General features: G+C 35.0%; 1 protein-coding gene and 1 long non-coding RNA gene across 5 annotated transcripts in view; one reads left to right on the plus strand and one right to left on the minus strand.

Annotated features, from left to right (window-relative positions):
- The window catches only part of ERBB4 (erb-b2 receptor tyrosine kinase 4), a 1187662-nt gene that overhangs the window by 60207 nt on the left and 1100810 nt on the right, over positions 1–26645 (plus strand). The window lies entirely within an intron of this gene.
- Positions 2829–3053, minus strand: LOC116551479. The gene is made up of 2 exons (XR_004268959.1): positions 2966–3053; positions 2829–2920 (listed from the first exon to the last, which is right to left on the minus strand). It is a non-coding gene; the product is annotated as an uncharacterized LOC116551479 (long non-coding RNA).

A 26645-nucleotide genomic window follows, 5' to 3' on the forward strand; every position in this document is an offset into this window, starting at 1 on the left:
GTGTGTGTGTGTGTGTGTGTGTGTGTGTGTGTGTGTGTGTGTGTGTATATATATAAAGTTAGGTGTGGTGGCACACACCTGTAGTCCCAGCTACTTGGGAGGCTGAAGCAGGGGAATCCCTTGAACCTAGGAGGTGGATGTTGCAGTGAGCCAAGATAGCACCACTGTCAGCATGGTGACAGAGCAAGTCTCTGTCTCAAGACAAACCTAAAAACAAGGACGTTGAGTTAAATATCTTACTTTCTTCTAACAATAAGTATCTTCTTTAATTTCTTCTAAGGTTTATTTGCCTCATGTGATCCCTAAAGTACTGCTAAACCTTCTGGAGTTTCAGTTTTTTCATTTGCAAAATAATAAAATTAATCTCAGGGTGTTGGCAAGAAACAAAGGACATTAAAGATTTTAAAATAATTTAATTCTAAAATATTATCCAAATTATGGAAGTTATGTCTGATTGCTCTACCACATTTCCTCTTATTTCAAACCCTTATTCATATTCTCCCACTAGCTGAAGAAATATTCTATTTCCTAAGAAAACTCAGTTGTGGATTTCTTTCCGCAGACTTGAACACATACAGCCAGAGGCGTGGTGGTTTTTATTGGTTTGTTTTTGATTTGGGTTTTTGAATTCGGCTCAGCCAGCATTCCATCATTTGCAAGTGAAGCATATCTTATTTACCAACATGCTTATGATCTGAAAGCCTATAGTGTGGTCAGTGTCATCACATTTTGAAATTTATTCTAAATATTCAAAGAAATGGACCTAAACTTTGGAGTAAATATCCAGACTGTGTATAGAATAGTGGGATGTGTGTCATTACCTTATAAACTTAAGTTTACATGTTTGGTTCACAAGACCTAATTGCTGTTATTATCACCACTCCTGTCTTATAGAGAAGACTTAAAACCAATAACTCTCTAAATAGCTAAATATAATTTGCTGGTGCTGAACTCTCTTAAATGTGCAGCATGTCAATCTGGAAATATATGGATGAAAATGTGATTTTTTCGGCTTCCTTTAAATACTTTACAGCTCCGCAGCTGTTTGCAGGTATTGTTTGTGGGTACTTCATCTTCAAGAAACGTTGCTATGAATACTTTTCCTTTGTGGAATGCTGCTGAAGACATTTTCCAAACTAGTGAGAAGAAAATTTGTATTTGTTGTGCTTCTTCTGCGTGTCAGGCATTGTCTCCTTTAATCTTACTGTAGCTTTGCCAACTATATTGTTGTGTTAGCATTGTAAAGATTGGAGCTCAAGGGTTAAATTTCTCATTGGTCACATACTTGATATTAGAGAAACTAGAATTGGATTCAAGAGTCAGTGACTTCTTTTAGATTTTCTCTTTTGTTTTATTTGGCAGAGAAAGAAAGAAATGCTCTATTAGAATCCCTTTGTGCTTTGTATGTTAGAACTTATCCTTTGGTATAAAATTTGCATAGAGTGATTTTTTTAAATAAAATAATGAGCAAATTGTACTTTTGGAAGATGTTTAACATGCTAATGCATTAAAAGCGGCTTTCAAAAAGCATTCATATGTATGTCTATACACACTCATGTATATGTGTGTGTGATAGCTTATATACCTACAACTTAAAGATGTATATGTAAGTTACATTTGTAACATATATAATTTGTTATATATAATTTATAGATATATACTATATCATAAATGTGATATAGAAAGATATATAATACAATAACTTATGTGTATTTACATATATATATGTTTTATATGCATACATGTACACTTAATCCAACATTAGCCAAGGTTTTAGAATAGATGTTTAAAGTGACTTTACATCAGCATACTAATTTTTGCTCAAAATAACAAATTTTTAATACCTTTAAAATTGAAAGGGCAATTATGTTTATGTAAATTAAAAAGCTAATTTAGGAAACTTGTCTGCAAACATATATTCCTTCCAGCAAATAGCACATTGTTATTAGCTGCTAAGTGCATAATCATAAGATTAGTAGTGTGAAATCATTTCCTTTTAAAAGCCTCCAAATCAACTTAAATATATAATTAAATATGGCAATGAAACTACCAACAACATAATTTTGAGATACTGAAGGCATATGCCATAACTGTACTGTATGTCAGTGTGCCAGCAGCACATATGGCTTGCTTGTTTGCCTCTCTGTGGTGTTTCCCTGCTATTGGCACAAGCAACAGCACACTACAATTCAATTCACAGACATAATACATACGTGCATACTGCATGGCACCTATTATATAAGGAGGCACTATCTTTAAATGGTTGGGATAAGAACATAGTAGCTATTTGGTTCTTATTTCAGAACTCATGGAAAATACTATCCAGCTGTCTTTAGAAGTTTTATATTTTTTCTTTAAACAGTATCCAAAATCTCCGTCATGACCAAGAAACCCTCGCATCCATAATCTGGTGCCTTCCTATCTTTCTTTTGCTACTCTTTCCTGTGCTACAGCCACACTGGCCTCCTTTTGGTTTCTTCAGTGTGCCAAGCTTTTCACATACTGTTTCTTTCCAGTAAGATGTACTTGATGGTACACATATATTAAAAAGTTCCAATTTTACAAGTAACAGGAGTCTTGGTTTTGCATAGATATTCAATGTCATATTTTATTAAATAGATAAAATATATTTTCTAAATTGTTATAAGGTATTTAAAATGCCATCTTCCTTTGAGGTTGTTCATTTGCCTAGAGTTAGAGTTGAAAATCAGTTCTTCAACTAGGTAATAACTGATTCCCATAAGAGTTAAAAGTGAGAATTTAATGTGGCTTTTATTTAATTGAGAAGTTCAAATATGCTTCTATAGGACACAAATACCTATAGGACATTTTTTTTTTTGCCTGTCAACATGACAGAAAAAAGTAGAATTATCATGAATGCAGTAATGTACATAGGGGATTTTATGTGTAAGACCATGAACTATTATTAGGCAGCAATCAGCATGAAGCCCTCTGTTAAAATGACATTCATTTTCATCAGAAACTTACTGTGTGCTACCTCTTTCTAGCCTCTTGTCAGTTTTAGCGCTAATGGTTTCCACAGAACATATCTCTCAGATAAATTTTAAATGCATTTTCTATCATCAGCACACAGCTTTGTTGTAATGTTACATATAGGGCAACCAGACAGGTAGAATCATGGTGGTTGTGAGTGAATATTCTGGTTCTAGTTCAGATGCTGTTACTTCCTAATATTGTGAACCTCATACAAATTTTAATCATTAAAGTAAGGATGTTAATAAAACCTTCAAATTAAGAGAGATACAAGAATTTAATGAGTTGATGGCTTTTAAGCATAATGTTTGGCACACAGTAAGTACTCAATATTTGCTGTTCTTGTATTTATAAAAAGTTCCTTTTCTTGTTGCAACTTAAGAATTCCTCTTGGGGATACAAGGGACTATCTTTCAGAGTGTGGTTTAACTGGAATCCTTCACGGTTTATGAGTATAAGATGTGCTGGTCCAGTCTGGGTGGCTAAGAGAAAGAGAAAGAGGTGCCTCTAAGAGATCAAGAAGAAACTAGGGGCTTTAAAGAGGGAATCAGGGGAGAAAAAGGGAGTCTACTAACATGGCAGGAATATGGGGCTTAAGTAGAAAAGATAATGAATAGCAGTTCCTTTATGATAAGAATGACTGGGAGATTTTAAGAATAGGGATACCTGGCATTTAAGTTATTTGCTGTAATGTAACAATCATTCTGGTTCCAGATTTTAATAGTCAGCCATACAAACATTCCTGAATATATGACACTTTGGGGAATGAAGGGATTTGTGTAGTGCCTAGTGGGGCAATCATGATACAACAAAAACATAGCAATGCTGAAAGTGAAATTTAGGGTGCAGTCAGAGAATGTAGCAGAAGTGGGAACCCAAAGCCAGGGCTGAAGAGGAAAAGCTAAATCATCATTCCTACCCGCAAACTGATCTTTGGAGGGTTGGGGAGAAATGCAGGGTCTCTGACGATATTTGAGAAGAAGGTTATGTCAGCCAGTTTTTACTTATCTCTTAAAAAGCTGGTGACCTTATCCAGTTGGAGGTCTTAGTGGCATTTAGGTTATGACATTATCAATAAGGGAGGTAGTGGTCTCTGGAAAATTCAAAGATAGGGTATGTAGAATGGTCAGGTGCATTGAAACTGATAATCATAGGATTCTTGGCATTAAGGACCTGGAACTTTCAAAACAATAGGAACCTAAAGCTTTCAGAAATAGGAATAGTTCTCTCCCTTTCCTGGTCTCTCTCTCTCTGTCTCTCTCTCTCTTTCTGTCTATCTCGTAATGTTTCTGCTTACTTCTGTGCATCTGTTCTCGACTTCTATTTTACCACCTAACTGCTCTTGCTCACTTATATTTGTTCATAACTTTTGCTTGTGCATATTTATAAAACTCTTAATGCGTGTTTTCAACTTTTTTTGGCCACCATTTCCTTTGGGATTTCCTAGTTCAAATAGCTGAGAGAGAACCTAGTTGTACGAATTCACTTTCCCAAGCCAGGCCAGGGCAAGGCTGTCCTTGAGTCTGAATTCTACCTGTTATAAGTGACTGAGGACAGACTGGTACCAGAAAACACACCTGGTATAAGCTCTATAATTAATCTCTTATTTTCAGATGTTAATTTTTCCTTACTAAATAACTACATAAGTTAAATTAGACTTTCTGAAATTGGGGCACATTTACTTGTGTTTGGACAAAATTTTTCTGGCCCATAGAATATTACAGAATAATGAATTTGCATGAATTGAACAGAACTCAAGTTAGTTGATTGGGTTTTTGCATTCTCTTTGGAAGTTACTGGCTGTGGTCAAAGCTTTCTAATAAAGATTATTCTTGTAAAGACAAAATGAATGGCACAGTCCAATAAGATTATTTCTAGGATGAAGGCTAAAAATAAGCAGGTAAACATCTGAACACTTCCCAGTTCTTTCTTTTCACACATTGCAAAAGAGATGCCAGAGAATCATTATCTGTTTCCTGTCCTCAAAACAGAGCCCACATATTGAATAACTGAGTGACAAGCAATCTGGCCTATCCATATGACCATATTGTTTTCATCCCCTAATTAGCCTAGTCCTCACTGTGCTGATGAGGAAACAGATGCATGAAGCAGCAAATTACCTTCATCTAGCCTCTGAACAACAACAAAAAAAGACACAGCATTTAGTTGTCTCATTTGAACGTGGGCGATTCAAAAGCAATAAAGTGGAAATATTCAAGAAGGGAACGTTGCTTGTAAAAGCATGTTTTCTTTTCATTTAAAAATCACCACCGAATATAGATTTGAATTATAGGAATTTGGCAACTTTAGTTGGAAATGAATACTTCTTATTAAAAGACATAGCAAGTTGGTTCCTTAATTGACATATGGATAAATAGATATAAATGTAAAGTGTTTGTGGTCCTGAGGGTGTACTGCACGTTTATCGTCCGTGTCTACTTCTCAGTCAAATTAATTGTAACGGTTCCTTTCACAGTCCTTATCTGATTACATTGGAGGTGTAATTTTGCCTAGCTATCAAAGAGGCAGAAGTATAGGAAGAAAAACAAGTGCCAGGGAGCAGCTAATGAGAACCAGTCAAACTGCCTGACAGGCATAGGCACTCTTTAAGCTTTGAGTTTTGCTCTTCAGCTAGACCTTTGTAGTACTTTGTCATTTTTATTTCTAGTTCTGTGACTTTTAGATCCTAACAAAGTTTTGAGTAGTTATTATTGTTAGTTCAGATTTACTGGATACTCACAAGTTGGCAAACATTATACTAACTGTTTTACATAGATCATTTAATCTTTTTAATTACACTATGATGTGGGTACCATTAATATACCATTTTATGGGTGAGGAAACTGAGGCTTAGGGAGTTAGAACGTGAAAGAATCAATGTCTCAAAGGCCATTATGAAGCACAAGCAGAAGCACAAAAAATAGTTAAATAAAATATTCATAATTTTATATAGACTATTGAAGTGATGTTGTCTTTAGGTTTTGCTTCATGATAATGCAAGGGTTATTGTATGCTCAAGTGGCTGTCTTAAAAGCATATACTTAAAATTATGCTTGAAGCCCAGTGAGTTTGAGATAGGAAAATATTTTCATGGTTCCCAGTTGCATAGTTATAAAACCTTCTAATTTGTGTTAATGTATATGTGAGGAAAGCAGTATTTACTCTTCATAAAATTTTGGTACCTTTTGCATTATTTCCCTTAACTTCTTATGTGCTCAATAGGATCTATAGGAAAGAACTCAGACACACAATCTAAACAAAGACATTACCGAATGATTTGTAGAAATCTTCACAAATAGGTAAAATAGTTGCAGTTTCATTAAATGCAATATGAAGTACCATGAATCAGGATAACCAATATAAACCATAATATTGAAAAGGGTAAAAGAGAATGAGAATGATATTTTGACATCAGGATATGTACATTTTAGAGTTTTAAAAAATTCCTATTCCATGTGTTTACATAATACTGCTATGTACATTAATTTGACAAGTTGTTTTTCAACACCTTCTATCTGCTAGGTATACTAGTGATGGAATAGCAAGCCAAGTATATGTAATTCCCAACTTAAAGCTTTTGCTCTAGTAAGGGAGACAAACTTTGTTATGAAACTTGTAAATTACAAAATCAGCTAAGTGTTAGAGAGTACAATGAAAATCATTAAAGGTGTGTGTGTATGTGTGTGTGTGTGTGAGAGAGAGAGAGAGAGAGAGAGAGAGAGAGGGAGAGAGGGAGAGAGAGAATATGTGTGTATGTTTGGTGGGGATGTGGCATGTTTTAATTTATGGGGCTAAGTATCTTTTCCAGGCATCACTGAGGAAGTAATATTTAAGCTGAAATATTCAGGATATAGCCAAAGAATAATTACTGTGGGTACACAGTCTGATTCTTATTTCAAAACATCCCTCTGGCTGCATTGTGGGGAAAGAACTGGAGGAAGGGAAGAGAGCCCATTACAATGATACAGTTCAGAGATGAAAGTGATTGGACTGAGTGAGGATAAAGAAGGAACTAGGGAGAAGTTGATAGATACCAAAACTGTTTATATATAGCATTAATAATACAAGTATTATTTTTATTTGAGTGAAAATAAAACTCCAATAGCCTTTTGTTCTGAAAATACACTAATTTGTAAGACTTAATAGCAGGGTTATATTATTTTTTCATCATCTTTTTAATTCATACAATAACACATAATTGTGTGTTTATTACATGTCACTAACTTAGTTATGAAATAATTCCTACTTCTTCACCTCATAGAATAAAAGATACATAAGCAGGTAATAATAACATATTCTTATCATTCAAATGATAGAATAATTATGTGAGTGATTAACCTAGCTTAATTGTGCAGGGAAAGTTTACTGGAGGAGGTGGCAGCAGAAATGTGTATTTGAGTATTTGATTAACAAATGGAACATTCTCAGTAGAGGAAAAATGAACACAAAGACAGGGAGATGAGAAATTTCGTGGCATGATTAGAGGCTAACATATGTTTTACAGAGAATGAAGGACGTGGGAGACGGGACTGGCTATGTAATTGGCAGGGCCTGGTGCAAGAAAATGTAGGGTTTCTTGTTCAGAGGTGATTCATGATTTGAAAGATGGTGACTGCAGAGCAGAGAACAGCCATGAGTGTGGAGAAGCATGGGACCCTTCCAAGCAAGGGACTCTGTGTGACTGTGTGACTCTGCACAGGTTGCCTGTCTGTAAAGCCGGCCTAGTGGGAGGTGCTAGTGTTAAGTTGGAGATGTGAACTATGAAGAAACAAGAATTAAGATTTGCAAGTCTTCTGCTTTGAGGGCTAGATGATATTGATGCAGCCAACAGAAATAGAGGCTATCAGAAGGAAAAGGGGCCCATTGTGGTGGCTCAAACTTTTAATTCCAGCCCTTTGGGAAGCCTAAGCAGGAAGATCTCTCAAGGCAAGGAGTTCAAGACCGATAGCTGGGCATGGAGGTGTGAGCTTGTGGTCACTGCTACTCTGAAGGCTGAGCTGCTGGGAACCCTTGACTCCACCAGGAGGTTGAGGGACAACAGAGCAAGAACTTTTCTTGAAAAAGGAAGAATGGCTAGGTGTCAGGAAATGGTGATTAGTTTAGGTTTTGGGACGTTTATTTTAAGATATCTTTGGGATATTCTATTGGAAATATCTACCCAACATAAGAACTTGATTGTATTAGGAGAGACTAGGGCTGGGGAAAGTTTTGTGGATATAGAAATTATAGAGTAGATGATTGGGTTGAAAAGACTGAGAAATGGAGCAAGACAAGATAGAACCTTCAGGAACCTCAAGACTTTTGGAAGTTTATTCATAGAAGCCTTTAATACAGAATATAAGTCTTTAAAGCACATGCTCCCATTGAAGTTTGAGACAAGTTTTTGCTGTGCCATAGGTTATTTTTTTTTGACAGCTGAGACATACTAATATCGTACCATGCTGGCCATTCCAGTAGTACTATAAAGCTTTTCTCTGTCAATACAATATGAAGTTAATACAAGTGTGAGACAGGCACAGTCAGTGTTATTTCAGCAACCAGGAAATAGCTATTTTGAACCTTATTACTCATTTATACTTCCTATATTAAAATGTTTCAATTAAACATTTACTGAACCCTATTTGCAAAATACCATATTTGTGACATCACTGAGCAAATACTAAAGAACAAATCACTATTTTGCCTATATTTTTGAGGCGTATTGGTCCATTAATTGGTTTCTGTATCATCATTTCAAATTTACTATTTTTTCTATTTGAGACAAGAGGAAATAGTGTCATCTATCAAATAGCTGACAAAATGTTTATTTTATGATTTTCAAACTTTACTGTTGTATTTCACTATCAATAACTTTAAGGAATTTTCTACAGTTGTTCGACTTTTATTAGCTATTATAAAGTGCTTATTAAAACCACCTTTTTTCTATTCAGGATTAATGTGAATATTCAAACATAAAATGGTTAAATTTAATGTTGTCATGCAAGACTTTTTTTCATAATAATAACTCTACATAGATTCTGACAGATGATATTTGGTTAATTCAAAACTTTACCATAAACTCATGTTAGATGATCTTATGAACTCTGAGAAAAAGAAAATATGAAATAAATGAAGATTCCAATATTGGTAAGTTTTATCCACATACAAAAATTTGTAAGATAGTTTTATTTCAAAGTTATAAAACATATTGATAATTATTTAGAGTAACCAGTAAATACTGATCTCATTACCATATGCATTGTTGTTAAGTATACTCTATGGTTAGTAACATTTGAAAAAGAAAATTAAAAATTGAATCACAGTGTTGTTACATAGTATGTTATACAAAACTACTTACTTGCTATGGGAAAAATCTATTTCATGTTTTTGTGTGTGTTTTTAAAAATTTAATTAGCACATTTTTCTAGAATCATTGCCCAGATCTCATGATGTAAAACAAAATTTCACTTTGTCAAAATGCAGTTAGGGAAGTTTTATGAAGTGCTGCCACATTTTGGAAAATGGCAGGTGTGGGAACCTCTTTTTATGTGCCAGCTTTGACAGAAAGGATAAAGACAACATTAATAATCCTGTTTTATCAATATCCTCAGTAAGACCAATTCACATCCCCTGAGCCTGTCGGAAAGATGAAATAGATGTAACTACCGAATAATAATTACTATATTCAAAATTAATTAGCAATGTTGATGCTTAATATATATAAAATCAAAACAAACATGAACATAATCTGAGTTGACAGGTCTCCATTTTTTCTCTCTACCTGGTTTAGTAAGACAATATATATTTTATTCTATATTCAACTTTCTTTTTTTATTTTTATTTTTCTATGATAACATTAAGTTCTGGGGTACATGTACAGATCATGCAGGTTTGTGATATAAGTACACATGCGCCATGGCGGTGGTTTGCTGTATCCATTGCCCCGTCATCTACATTAGGTATTTCTCCTAATGCTGTCCCTCCTCAATCTCCTGACCCTCTGCTGTTCCTCCCCTAGCCCCCCAACCCCCGGTGTATGATGTTCCTCTCCGTGTGTCCCTGTGTTCTTATTTTAAACAGACTTTATTTTTTTTCTCAAACTAAGTTAGCATGAACAGTAGCTTAATGAAGTAACAAGATTTTGCAACGATTGTTTGGGAGATAAGAATCGCTTTTTATTTCAATAAAAGCTAGATGCATAATATATTTTTAATATACAAGCTAATATACATGAACATTATTGGCTTATTCTCATTCATCATTTAGCCCAGTATTACTGAGAGTATGGGCTATAGATTGGTGCTGGTCTTCTTTGATGTAAATACTAAAATTGAGAGTGAATATTTAGGAAATTTTTTTATCAGTTTGACATTGTTATAATATGAAAGCACATGATTTTTTTTCTAGTAATTTATTTTTCCTATATTTAAAAAGCATTGTAGAGTAGCAGTTTCAAACTAAACAAACTATTCATTTACGTGTAGGTAGTTTGAGAACTACTGCTCTTTCCAATTATATATTTTCTACCTCTCTGCATTTGCCTTCGTTAAGAATTACTTAAGGTAGGTTATTTTTTTAATATGAAACTCAAAACATCTCAAATTATTTAATAACTTTTATTATCTGCCTATTTATTTATAAGGAGTATAAGAAGTCAGGAGGCAATAGCACAAAAGAAAAGAAAGACTTAAGAGCCAAACATCTGGATTCAAATAAGCTATATCACTTTGTAGCTGTGCAATCCAGCACAATTTATTTACATTTCCTGAGCCTCTGTTTCTTTAATTGTAAAATGGAGATAACAACATCATGATAAAATGTTGTTGTGCCAACATATTTTAGGTTTCAGTGCATTTTAGTGACCTATCTCTCCTGGTCTCTTCCTTTTAGTAGGAAAGTTGAATAATAAAGGGCAAAGACATTTCTGGACCTCAGAAATAAAGCAGGAACTAGAAAATCTAGAAACCACTCTTCTTCTTTCTCATCTATCTATATTTTTCACCATCTGTTAGTGTTATCCTCAGAGATTAACTATAAAGTTGGACCATAGCTGCCAACATCTACCATTCCCATATCTTCTTAACTTTACCACTCAAAGAATAAGGTTCTCTTCTTCCCTTAATTCCAATTTGGAAAACCTCAGAGAAGGCCTCTGATTGGCCCAGGTCTCATTACCTGTAAAACGTATGTGTGGCTGGGAGGAGTTGGTTCTATGATAGGCAATTCTTATTTTAATAACATGGTTGAAGTAAGCAGTAAATATGTTCCTCAAATAAGGCATATATATTTTTTTCACCCCGAAGCTAATGCTGATAGGCCAGTTACTAGGTGAAGCACGGAAGGGCTGGCACTATTTTCCAGATAGATGTGTTGTAAGAATATAATCTCTGCTGTATTTGAAGCAGTGTAATGGCTTACAGCTAATTATATCTTGATTGGGTATGGGTGACAAGTACTGAATTAGTAGTCTTTGCTTTTATTCACCAGAAATTTATAATCAACTTGTAGCTGTGTAATAAAATTTAAAAAATGTATTGTGAACTTATGTGATATTGCGGACTGTATGTACAATAGAATTTTCAGAGACTATCAGGATCAGTGTGTGCTATAGTCTTCTGAAGATTTTGAAAAGTTCAGTTTGACTTAACTTAGAAGAATACAGCATTAATAATTAGTGATAAAGAAAACTGGTGTTCCATCCCAGAAGAAAAGCATAAGGAATATATTAGAAATAGGAATAGGCACAGGATGTGTCAAAAGCCATGAGACTGGTCTGTTGTAGTGTTGAAAATGGTTGTGGAAAAAAAAGTTTGAATATACATGATGGCACTAGAATTTTGGAAGGCATTGACAAATCTGAATGTGTGCATATTGTTGGAAACACATACACTATTTGGTCTCAAATTTGAGTTATTACCCTCCAAAAAATTATAAGCAGTAATAACATTAATATCATGAATAGCTGTAAGAGATTTACCTGTGCAGTTACTGAAGAAATAAGAGAATTCAAAAAGCTTTTTGTGGTGCTAGGCATACTGCTGGAACCCAAGACATAATACCTTTTTCGAACAGCTCCTAAGAAGTGACAGTTACCCTTTTCTGAATTTGAAATGGCATTCAAAAAGTGGCAGTACTATAATATGTAGCAGATGCATCATCATCATCAGAGAACATAGACTGAAAAGGAAGTTTACAATTACTATAGAAATATAAATCCATTTAAATTTGTGCAAAGGGGTTCCAAGTATCTAATCTTATAAAATTATGTTTTTGAAAGAGACATTTAAATTCAGAGATTTCATAATGGTTTCATTATGTGAGAAAACTTTGAAGTATTTTTGACTAAAATATTTAAAAGATTGTTTTATGTTATATCTATAAATAATGATACTGTTTTTATTAATCAGATTATTCAGATATTTAGTAGTTGAAAAATACCATCACTGATTTTGAAAAACACATTTTATAGCAAGTTAAATGATATAAAGAAAGAAAGCTGTTTCTTGCATATTTGATTTCTTTTGATTCACCTTTTGAAAAATTAAATATTGAAACACTGTTAACATTTTAGGAAAATAAGATTTGATTGATCCATATACAGTCTACAAATCAACAATGGCCTACTGATATAGGGAGAAAATAATTTTTTTTTGTAATAAGGGAATAATTTGTAACCATTGAATAATTTTATTTGTAAATTGGTAATATAGCAGATAACTTGTAAAGGAAATATATCCTGTACTGTTCAAATGGTTGTGTTGAATTTTGAATTCTGTTGGATGTTTGTAATTCTCCTTTGAACTGATAGTGTTCAGTCTTGCCCACAAAAATGTACAGTTCTTATAGGATATACTCCTGTCGTTGGTTCTACCACTCTTTCAGATACCAAAATGTGTACATATCAGATCCTGAAGTCAGCCTTGAGAAACTGACTGTAGTAGTCTGCTTTCACACTGCTGATAAAGTCATATGCAAGACTGGACAATTTACAAAAGAAAGAGGTTTATTGGACTTATAATTCCATATAGATGGGGAGGCCTCACAATGGCAACAGGCAAAGAGAGAGCTTGTGCAGAGAAAACCCCATTTTTAAAACCATCAGGTTGTGTGAGACCCATTTACTATCACAAGGACAACCTGCCCCATGATTCAATCATCTTCTACTAGGTCCCTCCCATAACTCGTGAGCATTAGGGGAGCTATAAGATGAGATGTGGGTGGGACACAGAGCCAAACCATATAATTTCACCCCTGGCCCCTCCCATATCTCATGTCCTCACATAAACCATTCATGTCTTCCCAACAGTCCCCCAAAGCCTTAACTCATTTCAGCATTAACTCAAAAGTTCAGAGTCCAACATTGTACCAGAGACAAGGTAAGTTCCTTCCACCTATGAGCCTGTAAAATCAAAAGCAAGTTAGTCACTTTCTAGATACGGTGGGAGTATAGGAATTGGGTAAAGACAGCCATTCCAAATGGGAGAAATTGACCAAAACAAAGGAGCTACAGGCCCCAGGCATATCCGAAATCCAGCAGGATAGTCAAATCTTACAGCTTTAAAATGATCTCCTTGACTCCATGTCTCACACCAAGGTCACACTGATGCAAGAGGTAGGTTCCAATGGTCTTGGACAGCTCTGCTCCTGTGGCTTTGCAGGATGCAGCCTCACTCTGGCTGCTTTCATGGGTGGTGTTGAGCATCTGCAGCTTTCCAAGGTGCATGGTGCAAGCTATCAGTGGATCTTCCATTCTGGGGTCTGGAGAACAGTGGCCTTCTTCTCATAGCTCCACTAGGTGGAACCCCAGTAGGAACTCTGTGTGGGGACTCCCACTCTGCATTTCACTTATGCATTGCTCTAGCAGAGGTTTTCCATGAGGACCCCACTTCTACAGCAAACTTCTGCCTGGGCATCTAGGCATTTCCATACATCTTCTGAAATCTGGGCGGAGGTTCCCCAATCTCAGTTCTTGACTTCTGTGCACTGACAGGCTCAACATCACATGGAAGCTGCCAAGGTTAAGGCTTAGACCATCTGAAGTCATGCCCTAAGCTCTACAATGGCCCCTTTTCATCCACGGCTGGAGCAGCTGAAAGGGGCCAACTTGGGATGCAGGGCACCAAGTCTCTAGGCTGCACACAACATGGGGACCCTGGGTCCAGCCCACAAAACCACTTTTTCCTCTTAGGCCTCTGGACCTGAGCTGGAAGGGGCTGCCACAAAGGTCTCTGACTTGCACTGGAGACATTTTCCCCATTGTCTTGGTGATTAACATTAGCCTCCTCATTACTTATGCAAATTTCTGCAGCCATCTTGAATTTCTTCTTAGAAAATGGGATTTTCTTTTCTATTTCATTGTCAGATTGCAAATTCTTCAAACTTTTATACTATGTGTTCCTTTTGAAACTGAATGCCATTAACAACACCCACTCCACATTTTGAAAGTTTTACTGCTTAGATATGTCTTCCTCCATATCCTAAATCATCTCTCCCAAGTTCAAAGTTCTACAAATCTCTAGGGCAGGCGCAAAATGTTGCCAGTCTCTTTGCTAAAACATAACAAGGATCACGTTTGCTACAGTTCTGAACAAGTTCCTTATCTCCATGTGAAATCACCTCAGCCTGGACTTTATTGTTCATATCACTATTTGGCATTTTTGTCAAAGCCATTCAATAAGTCTCTAGGAAGTTCCTAACTTTCCCACATTTTCCTGTCTTTTCAGCCCTCTAAACTGTTCCAACCTCTGCCTGTTACCCAGATCCAAAGCAGCTTCCACATTTTGGGTTGTCTTTTCAGCAATACCAGACTCTACTGGTACCAATGTACTGTATTAGCCCATTTTCATGCTGCTGATAAAGATATGTCTGAGACTGAGCAATTTACAAAGGGAAAAGTTTTATTGGACTAACAGTTCCACATGGCTGGGGAGGCCTCATAGTAACGGCAGAAGACAAGGAGGAGCAAGTCATATCTTACATGGATGGTAGCAGGCAGAAAGAGCTAGTACAGAGAAACTCCCATTTTTAAAACCATCAGATTTCCTGAGACCCATTCATTATCACGAGAACAGCATGGTAAAGACCCACCTCTGTGATTCAGTCATCTCCCACCATGTCCCCTCCCCACCAGGGGAATTATAGAATCTACAAGCTGAGATTTGGGTGAAGACACAGAGCCAAACCATATCACCAGGTATATACAAAAATTTGTTCCTTCATATATTTGAGTTTCAAATATTGCAAATTCAGTATTTTCAATCCACATTTGGTTGAGAAGAATCCATGTATAAGCGAACCCATGCAGTTCAAACCCGTGTTGTTCAAGGGTCAATAGTAATTTTAAGATTAATGCAGATGGAATAGTACAATAAAAATCACTACTGTTGGAATTATAATTATGATTTAAGCTTTTAAAGTTGAGTAATAGTTTCTTGAATATTGATTTAAGACAGGTTTATTTAAAACAATAAAATCTCTTGGAAGCTTTTAAGATGCTTTAAGAGCTTTCAGGATGTGTAGAAATTGGTGGCTCTGGTTCTTACATCTAATCTCGCTTAAAATTTTTTATTTTATTCTTTGCTGTCAGAACGCAGAGCTTAACTTATTAGCTATTATATTACTTTTGAATGTTAAATGGAGTTTCAAGAACTTCAAGTATTTCTTCTCTTTGAAATTCCATTTAACATTCGAAGTTTGTTTATAGCAAACTAGGTTAGAAAAGAGACTGTGGATGGAAAAAAGAAGACAATAAAATGGATGAATATGAATATTTGAGACACACAGCCAGGGGATGACTATTTTAGGTATAAGTTATGAAAAGCACAAAAATATATTGGTTAGGGAGGTGATGAAGCCTTGAGGAGTAAGAAAATAGGAAGTGGAGCAAAAGTTACTGATTTGAGGTACTGATATGGTTAAAAGCATGGCTAGACTCTAAATGTTTTGCTTTGAAATTTGGTTCCAATTTTCATATGCTTTAGTGATCCTGGATAATTTGCTTACTAAGTTTTTCAAATAGTTATTTTAAGGCTGAAATAGGTATATGTATAATTCGTAGGAAAACACTTGGTAAATTATAAAGAGATATAAAAATATAGATTGTAATTGTCATTCTGACTCTGCTTCCTTATTCATTCAGCAAAGAGGTGTGCTATGACCCTGACTGTTTGCTTTCCCTTTTATTTATTCATATTCACCTTCTTCAGCAAATTTCAAGTAAAACCAAACTTAGGAAGTTGTCAGGGCTTAACTTTAGCAATTTTGATCATGCCGTTAGTTTTTGTCCTTTCATGAAAATTTATCATTCTGTGGAAAAGACTTAGGAGGTCATTTAGTTCAACCTTCCTTGTAAAATAGGGAAACAAGTCCAGAGAGATTTATATAAATGCTGGATTATTAACCAAGATATCTTCCTTCCTAGCCCCCTATGCTAATTCTTCAACATTGTAATAGTGTCTGCTTCACTTTACATTTATTTCAAGTGCTTACCTTGAAAAATATCACAGAGCTAGATGCTGGCAGAACTACGCAAGAACAGAGTTTTACTATCATTCTATTATAGTATTTCTGATAGTCTTGGACTCTCAATTTGTATTAGTTTAAGTGTTAGTTTTTAAGGGGGGGTGTGTGTGTGTGTATGTATGTGTGTGTGTGCGTGTGTGTGTTTCCCTTTCTAAATGGATTGCAAAATCTTTTTGATATTTGATTAAAGCAAATAGTTTTGAGTGCCAGCTATATGTAAGTCATTGTTGCTGTTTTCAAAAGTCATTATTAATTGACTACTATTTGTTTTGTGGAAAAGAAACATTTTAAACTTTGTAGGTAACAATAATTATTTTGGGCCAATATGCTCAAAATTCACTCTGGAAAACTGATATAGTTGCTTAAAATATATAATGTACTTCTAGCTATGTCAAATTGAATTACTAATTGAGAGAAGTTGGTACTCTTATAATTAGAACTCCTTTGAAACTACAATCCATGAAATGTGAAAATGAGTATAGGAAATTAAATTCTTTCATTGGTTCTTAGGCAGCTAAGCTAGCACTCCCATGTTAAAATGTGTAAGTATTAATTTCATAATTGCTATAAAAAGTCTGTTCTTACCTGTTAAAAAATGTATAAAACAACAATAATGAACAACATATAGCAAAAATGACTGCAAAATGATTCTACTGGAATGGAACTGTGCTTGTAAATATTCACTTACCCACAAAAAAAGAGATTTTGATCTCAAATCTGTTTACAGTATATGTGAAATTACACCCATATTTTTTGTAAGGTTGTAAAAATTCTACCTAAAAATATGACACAATAGTAAAATAGAACCAAATAACTTACTTTGTTTCAAAGCAATAATTAAACATTTTCGATCATTCTCAGCTAAGATGATTTGATTTCAGGGTGAGAAGGAGAGTCATTATTTTGAGACCTCATGGGTCTACTGATACCCTCTCATGCATAACTAATCCTTGTCACATCACTCCAACTAGTTAAGCAGAAGAGACAGTTTCTATATTCCACTTCCAGAGGTGTTGACTGCTGATATTGTGTTTTGTGTACAGACTGTACCACTGGGTAAGAGCAAGTAGGAATTGTTCTAGCTAAAAGAATGTTTGCGTGTCAGTTACCCTTCCTTTTATTTCTCTGTTTAATATCTAGATAAGGTGATTAAACTTAAATTTAAAATTTCTCTGTCTTTCCATGTATCCTAAATAGGATGATAACTCTGCAGTATGAAACCGGGTCCAATTAATCACCTTTTGAACTGAATCATGCAGCTAATTGAATGAAACTGGCTGGGGATACACACAAAATAATTAGTTTGTGCCTCTTAGATTGTCAGTATTGGGGCATTGTAATATATCATTTTACCACGTAGCAGAACATTAATGCAGAATGTTTTCAATCTTTTAAGGTTTTTTTCTTTTACTATCAAATAAGCCTTTTCAGGAATAAATGAAGTTTTCTTTGTAAAAATCAGAAATTTTATAGTACATTAAAAAAGTTCACTGTTTATAATCAGAAAAGCATGTCAATAATTAAATTAGTATATATGTGTCTTAATTATTTTTAATTAACACAAATGTTCATATTCTGAGGTACACTGTGATATTTTGATGCATCTACAAAATATGCGATGATCAAATTAGGATAATTAATGTATTAATCACCTCAGATATTTACCATTTCTTTATGTTTGGAACATTCAAAATCCCACTCTTTGAAAATATACGATTGTTGTTAACTATAGTCAACATATAGTGCTGTAGAACACTAGAAATTATTTTTCCTATTTATCTGTGATTTTGCATCCCTTGACCAACCTCTACCCATACCTCCTTCCACAATCTTTCCCAGCCTTTCAACCCACTGTTCTACTCTATACTTAATGTAAGATCAACTTTTTCAATTTCAACATGAGTGAGAACATGCAGTATTTATTTTGTGTGCGTGACTGGCTTATTTCATTTAACATAATATCTTTCTGGCTCATCCATTTTGCCATAAACTACAGATTTCACTCTTTTTTTTATGACTGAAGAGTATTCTATTATGTATGAATACCATATTTCCTTTATTTATTTATCTGTTAATAGATATTTAGTTTGATTCCACATCTTGACAATTGTGAATAGTACTGCAGTAAATGTGGCAGTGCACATATTTCTTTGGCTTACTGATTTCCCTTACTTTAGATATATAGCCAGTAGTGGGATTGCTGAATCGTCTGGTAGTTACATCTTTACTTTTTGGAGGAGCATTCATACTGTTTTCCATAATGGGTGTACTAATTTACATTCCCACTCACACTGTATAAGAATTCTCCTTTTTTTCCAGTGTCCTTTTCAGCACTTATTTTTTGTCCTTTTGCAAATACCCATTCCGAGGTGTGATGATATCTCATTGGGGCTTTGATTTACATTTATCTAATAATTAGTGATGTTGAACATATTTACATGCTTGTTTGCCATTTGTATATCATCTCTTGAGAAATGTCTGTTCAGATATTTTGCCCATTTTGAAATTGTATATATATATTTTTTGCTATTGAGTTTGAGCTCATTGTATACTCTGCATATTAGTCCCTGACAGATAAATAGTTTCAAATATTTTCTCCCATTCTACAGGTTGTCTCTTCAATCTGTTCGTTGTTTCTTTTACTACACAGAAGCTTTTTGCTTAATATAGTTCCATTACTCTATCTTGCTTTTGTTACCTGTGCTTTTGAGATCTAAACTATAAAACCTTTTCCCAAATCAATGTCCTGAAGTGTTGTTTCTCCAGTGTTTTCTTCTAGTAGTGTCATAGTTTGGGGTCTTACATTTATGCCTTTATTCCAGTTAAAGTTGGTTATTGCATGTGGTAGAAGCATTAGTCAGTTTCCCACTGCTGATAAAGACATACTTAACACTGGGCAACCGGTCAATTTACAAAACAAAGAAGTTTAATTGGACTTACAGTGCTACATGGCTGGGGAAGCTTCACAATCAAGGCAGAAGGCAAGGAAGAGCAAATCACATCTTAAATGGATGGCAGCAGGCAAAGACAGAGAGCTTGTGCAGAAGAACTACTCTTTTTAAAACCATCAGATCTCGTCAGATTTATTCTCTACTGGAGAGCAACACAGGGAAGACTGGCCTACATGGTTCAGTTATCTCCCACCAGGAGCCTCCCACAACTCATGGGAATTCAAGATGACATTTGGGTGGGGACACAGAGCCAAACCATATAGTTCTGCCCCTGGCCCCTCCTCAACTTACCATCCTCACATTTTGGAACCAATCATGCCTTCCCAATAGTACCCCGAAGTCATAACTCATTTTAGCATTAACTCAAAAGTCCAAAGTCCAGTGTCTTGTCTGACACAAGGCAAGTCCCTTCGAACTATGAGCATGTGAAATCAAAAGTAGGTTAATTTACTTCTTAGATACAATGGGGGTACAGACATTGGGTAAATACAGCCATTACAAGTGGAGAAATTGGCCAAAACAAAGGGGCTATAGGCCCCATGCCTGTCTAAACTCCAGTGAGGCAGACAAATCTTAAAGCTCTAAAATGATCTTTTTTGACTCCATGTCTTACATCCAAGTCATGCTGATGCAAGAGGTGGGTTCCCATGGTCTTGGGCAGCTCTGTCCCTGTGGCTTTGCAGTGTACAGCCTACCTCCCATTCTGCTTTCACCAGCTGGTGTTGAATGTCTGCGACTTTTCCAGGCACGTGGTACAGGCTGTCAGTGGGTCTACTATTCTGGGATCTGGAGGATGGTGGGCCTCTTCTCAAAGCTCCACTAGATGGTGCCCCAGTAGGGATGCTGTGAGGAGGCTCCCACTGTACATTTCACTTCCATACTGCCCTAGCAGATGTTCTCCATGAGAGCCCTGCCCCTGCAGCAAATTTCTGCCTGGACATCCAAAAGTTTCCATACATCTTCTGAAATCTAGCAGAGGTTCTCAAATCTCAGTTCTTCTGTGCACTCACAGTATCAACACAACCTGGAAGCTTCCAAGGCTTGAGGCTTGCACCCACTGAAGCCATGGCGTGAGCTCTATGTTAGCCCCTTTCAGCCATGACTGGAGCAGCTGGGATGCAGGGCACCAAGTCCCTAGGCTGCACACAGCATAGGGACCCTGGGCCCTGCCCATGAAACCACTTTTTCATCTTAGGACCCTGGACCTGTGATAGGAGGGGCTGCTGTGAAGACCTTTGTCATGCCCTGGAGACATTTTCCTCATTGTCTTGGTGATAAACCTTTGGCTCCTCATTACTTGTGCAAATTTCTGCAGCCAGCTTGAATTTCTCCTCAGAAAATGGAATTTTCTTTACTATTGCATTGCCAGGCTGCACATTTTCTCAACTTTTATGCTCTGCTTCTTTTATAAAACTGAATGCTTTTAACAGCACCTAAGTCACATTTGCTGCTTAGAAATGTCTTCTGCCAGATACCCTAAATCATCTCTCTTAAGTGCAAATTTCCACAAATCTCTAGGGCAGTGGCAAAATGATGCCAGTCTCTTTGCTAAAATATATCAAGAGTCACATTTGCTCTAGGTCCCAAGAAGTTCCTCATCTCCACCTGAGACCGCCTCAGCCTGGACCTTATTGTTCATGTCACTATTAGTATTTTTGTGAAAGCCATTCAATAAGTCTGTAGGAAGATCCAAACTTTCCTGCATTTTCCTGTCTTCTCATCTCTTCAAACTGTACCAACCTCTGCCTGTTTCCCAGTTCCAAAATGTCTTCCATATTTTGGGCTATCTTTTCAGCAATGCCCCACTCTCCTGGTACCAATATACTGTATTAGTCCATTTTCATGCTGCTGATAAAGACATATCTGATACTGGGAAATTTACAAAAGAAAGAGGTTTAATTGGATTTACAGTGCCACATGTCTCACAATCATGGTGAAAGCAAGGAAGAGCAAGTCATGTCTTACATGAATGACAGTAGGCAAAGAGAGCTTGTGCAAGGAAACTACCTTTTTTAAAGCCATCATATCTTGTGAGACTTACTCACTATCAGATAAAGGCATTAGAAAGACTTGCGCTCATGATTCAGTTACCTCCCATCAGGTCCTTCCCACAACACATGTGAATTCAAGATGAGATTTGTATGGGGACAGATCCAAATCATATCAGTAGGGGTCTAGTTTTATTATTCTCCATATGGGTATCCAATTTTCCCAGCAAAATTTATGGAAGAGATTGTCCTTTCTCCCATGGATGTTCTAGTGCCTTTGTTGAATATTAGCAGGCTGTGAATACATGGATTTATTTCTGTGTTTTCTATTCTGTTTTATTGGGTTATGTGTCTGTTTTTATGGCATTTTCATGCTATTTTCGTTACTACAGCTTTGTAGTATATTGAAGTCAGGTAGTGTACTGCCTCTAGCACTGTTCTTTTTTGGTCCGGACAGCTTTGACTTTTTGAGGTCTTTTGTGGTTCCTTTTTTGGTCAAGATAGTTTTGACTATTTGAGGTCTTTTGTGGTTCTTTACAAAAATTAAAAAAATAATTTGTAAAGAATGTCTGGCATTTTGAGAGGGATTGTATTGAATATAAGACTGCTTTTGGTACTATGGTCATTTTCACAATATTAATACTTCCAATTCAGGAATATGAGATGTATTTTCATTTTTTTTGTCCTCTTTAATTTCTTTCATTAGTGGTTTATAGTTTTCCTTTTAGAGATATTTCACTTTAAATTTATTCCTTTTTGTATTTTATTTTATTTGTATTTTATATTAGTGTGTTTTGATTACCAAAGGTTGTCACCCTGACCTTAATACATTTACAGTTGTGTATAGGGAAAGAACTAACTTGATGAAATTATGGGAGTATTCTGTGTACATCTAATACTGTAAAAGAAAAAAAGAACAACTTGAAGAGCACAGACTAATAATGTTTTCATATATGAAGGTTAAAGTTTTCTTATATATAAGCCCAAAGCATTCAGATATACATCCTCAGAAATCACCCTGTGCTAATTTACTTGTCAAACATTTGATTATGCTTAAATCCCTTTTCTATTTTGGTTATCCAGAGGACCTAATTATTGAATGAAAATATGGAGCTTTTAATAAATGTCTGATGGTAAGATTGAAGGTAACTCTTTGATTTATTCTCAACCCTTTTAAATTCCTATAATGTGTCTGTGCTACACAACAGGTCCAAAGATAAACAAGGTGTGTTTTTCTCCTTAAGACACTCCTGAAAATTATCATCATCTTTTTCTACCCAAATATATCTCCAAAGTTTATTAATTTTTGTTTCTAATCTTTTTCTTCATCTCTTCATCTGCTTCTCTCTCCCTTAGCTTCTACTGCCTTATTTGTTGTCCACAGTAGTTTCTGTCTGGAACTTTTATAATAATCCATTGTCCCAAATTGGTTTCTCTACCCTCTCCCCATTGAATCTGTCTTAGACTATGCTCAAATGATTTTTTTTTTTTCAGTATAGACCTGATTGTGTGACTCTTGAGCCTAAAACTATCACTGCCCAGAGAATCAAGTCCAAATTTCTAGGCACAGCCTACAGGTCTTTTATAGCCTCTTGGAATTCTGCCTTTCAAGATTCATCTTCCTCTCTGTATATGCCTGATTCATTTCTTATTGCTAAATTGAGTTTCTTTAACAAATGATACACTTTCTCATGTGCACCTTTCTCTACTTGAATACAGTAATCCACTGTTCCTCACCATATGTATCTTATAGATTCCCACATATCTTTCAGAGCATAACTAAAAGGAGAATTCTTACCATTTTTTCCCTGATTCCCTACTCCCTAAAAAGAATGAATTATTTCCTTAGCTGCCTTTGCATGGTCCTTTCAAGATATTACAGTTGTCGTAATCTTTGTTGTAACCTTTCTCTCCTGCTCCACTCATTTGCTTTCTAAATGTTTTTGCTTTGTTTTTGTATGCTCAGCAAATGGCAAAGTACATGACACATAGTAGATATCTAATAATATTTGTTGATATGAATTAGTTTAAAAAATACTTTTGGGAATCAAGGCAGGCAGAACAATAACTGATTATTTCCTATTAAATTATAAAATAGAACATTATTTTGTGAATACTTTGTATATGATACTATTAATCTGAGTAATAAAAATAGCAAATAGTAAATATTTACCTTAGCCAAAAAAAAATACTCTTGTAAATATTACGAGGCTGCCTGTTAGAAAAATAGATATTGCCAGTATACTGTTTTAAAAAATCATCTTCAACATCAAGACTTTACTTTGATTCTAGGATGTTAGTGCAAATTAAAAAGAATATTTTGTTTTGATTTCACATATAGGCCCAATTCTAGTCTATACTCTTTACCAGGGAGTTATCTCAATCATCTTTTCAAATGGTTCTGGCCAAGAAGAAAGGAATTCATGGAGAAAATTGTCTGAATTGCTTAAAAAATGTTGAATAAATTTTAATGTGAATATTAAAGATAACAGATATAGAAGTAATTAAGCCAAATTATGCTAATAGACTGACAGGTAGTGATTTAATGGTATTAATTCTGGAGATATCACAAGACAATGAGCAAGAAAGCAATTAACATGAAATGAAGCTTATCACCTTTGTAGAAAGCTTGGGGGTATCCATTTCTGAGAGGATACTCTGTGTGACAACAGTGCAAGTAATATATAAGAAAACTTGGAACAGTCCATAAAGAAGGAGGTGGAAATATCTGAAAGATAGTGTAGGTGGTTGCATAAAGAAAATTAAACCACCAAACATTCATGTAGGAAGGAAGAGAACAGAAATGTCCTATGATCGGGGGACTCTAAAATCCTAAGAGATTTTGTTTATATTATTTCTGGTTTTTGGTTTAAAAATATATATTTGGAGCAAAAAATAAATACAACATTTGTCTCTATTAACCTAAAATGGTTAATAGATGTAGGAATGATTTATACACACATTTAAAAATACGTATTTTGTGATATATCATTAAAGATTACTAGAATGTGTTTTAGGTACCCCTACTGTTTCACCATTTGAAGTTGGCATAATGAAGGTTATTACACATTTCTGTGAAAAAATCCTTTGGAGCACCTGTCAAGTAAATACTGTGGTAGATGAGCTTGGCAGACTTTGGGGAAAAGTTATAAAGAAAACCTCATATATAATAAAACATATAAAATATGGAATATTTAGCTTCAGGAGGAAAAAAGTCATTATAATCAATTTTGTCTGTCTACCTAATAGGAAAATTGCAGTTTACAATTACTTTTGGATAACATATTGTTGAACACACTGCCAATAATTATTTTTTTTAATATTCTGCATGGATATATGTTGTTTTTATATGTTTTTACAGAAATTGATTTAAAAAAAAAATTTCTTGCCCTTAAAAGCTCTGCAAAAATTGTATCCCATAAATATAAATGACACTATACTTTTTCTGTTGTTTTAGTTGTGGGTTAGTTCTACATTTAAAAACTCCTAGCAGAATATTTGTTTCCTAACCTTCACAATTAATCAACCTCGTATTCTACTTTTTTAAAAGACAGAGATAACTAATGAAGGAAGCATTGTGGTATTTATAAACAGCAGACTCAGTCTTTTTATATTTAAGAACAATCAGTTGAGAGTACAATTCTGTAATAATTAATCAGCTCTTACAGATTTCTATTTCTTCTACCTGTCACTTAATCTTGTACTGTATTTATCCCATCAGTTTTTGTACTCCAAAAATACTTTACACTTATTTAAGGTATGCCATATTTTCTGATGACTGCAATATAGTTTTCTTGTACTGAGTTTGAGAAAACTGAAATACATCAATTCAGGCTTTTCTGAATTTACATGTCATTGTCATTCTTTGTACCAATTTATTTTATGTTAGAGAGTTAGAATTATTTTGAAGCTGTTTTTAGAAATTACATTCTCTTCACTGCAATATGTTGCTATAAAAATATCAGATTTAATTTTAAAAATACTCTAGAGAAAGTATGTACTACAGTTTACTTGATAAACTATTACTTTCATAACATAAAAATATTTATGCTTTTTTCCCTGATTTAAAAAAAAAATTACTTCAAGAGTGCAATAAACCTGAAATTTTAAACCAAAAAAGAAAGATTCTGGAAATCATCATTCTCAGAAAGCTGACACAAGAACAGAAAACCAAACACTGCATGTTCTCACTCATAAGTGGTTGTTGAACAATGAGAACACATGGACACAGGGAGGGAAACATAACACAGCGGGGCCTGTTGGGGGTGGGAGAGCTAAGGGAGGGATAGCAGGGGGCGGTGGGATTGGGGAGGGATAACAGTAGGAGAAATACTGAATGTAGATCATGGGGAGATGGATGCAGCAAACCACCATGGCATGTGTATACATAGGTAACAATCCTGCACAATCTGCACATATACCCCAGAACTTAAAGTATAATAATAATTAAGAAAAAGACAGATGGCTTGGCAAAAGAAGCCATTACATTAAAGATGTTGAGGTCAGGGATGATCATTTATTTTTCTGCAGGAGGCCCAGCACCTAGCATGGTCCCTTGAACATAGTAAGTGCATAATAAATACTTATTAAACAAATAAATGAATAAATGTTATATTTTAACAATATATTGTTTCATACTTATTCTTACAGGATAAATGGAAACGTATTACCCTTCTCTTTGTAACTAAGATTTTAAAAACTAAAACTTCAAACTCATTTTTCTATCCAATGAAGTAAAAATATAGAGTTTGCATATGAGGTTTAGAATGTTTTCTCTTTGGTGAGAGAAAGTTTTATACAAAATCTCTCCTTCTATTATTGGTGATGGAAAGCAGGAAGAACTTAGTACACAGCAAGACTTTTTTTTTTTTTTTTTTTTTTTTAAGATGAAGGAATTTAGAGTGTCAAAATTAAATACTCTGTTTCTCATTCAGTTTTTTACTTGCCACATTTTAGATACTCACCAGCCATGTGGCTAGTGGCTACTGTATTGGACAATGCAGAGATAGAGTATTTTCATCATTGCAGGAAGTTCTTCTGGCTGGCTCAGGGCTAGAGGCTGCTACTGACACTGAGAAAAGGATAAGATTAGTAAGGTGATGCAAATTTATACATGAGATCACCTAATGAGAGAATGGAAATAAGCATAATGGGTGATTGAATAATTGAAGCCTTACATCCTTGGAGGCAAGTAGGTGTTAAAAAATAACCC

The sequence above is a fragment of the Sapajus apella genome, unplaced genomic scaffold (assembly GCF_009761245.1).
Source record: "Sapajus apella isolate SASKATOON/1434 unplaced genomic scaffold, GSC_monkey_1.0 scaffold10, whole genome shotgun sequence".
Classification (NCBI taxonomy): Eukaryota; Metazoa; Chordata; class Mammalia; order Primates; family Cebidae; genus Sapajus; species Sapajus apella.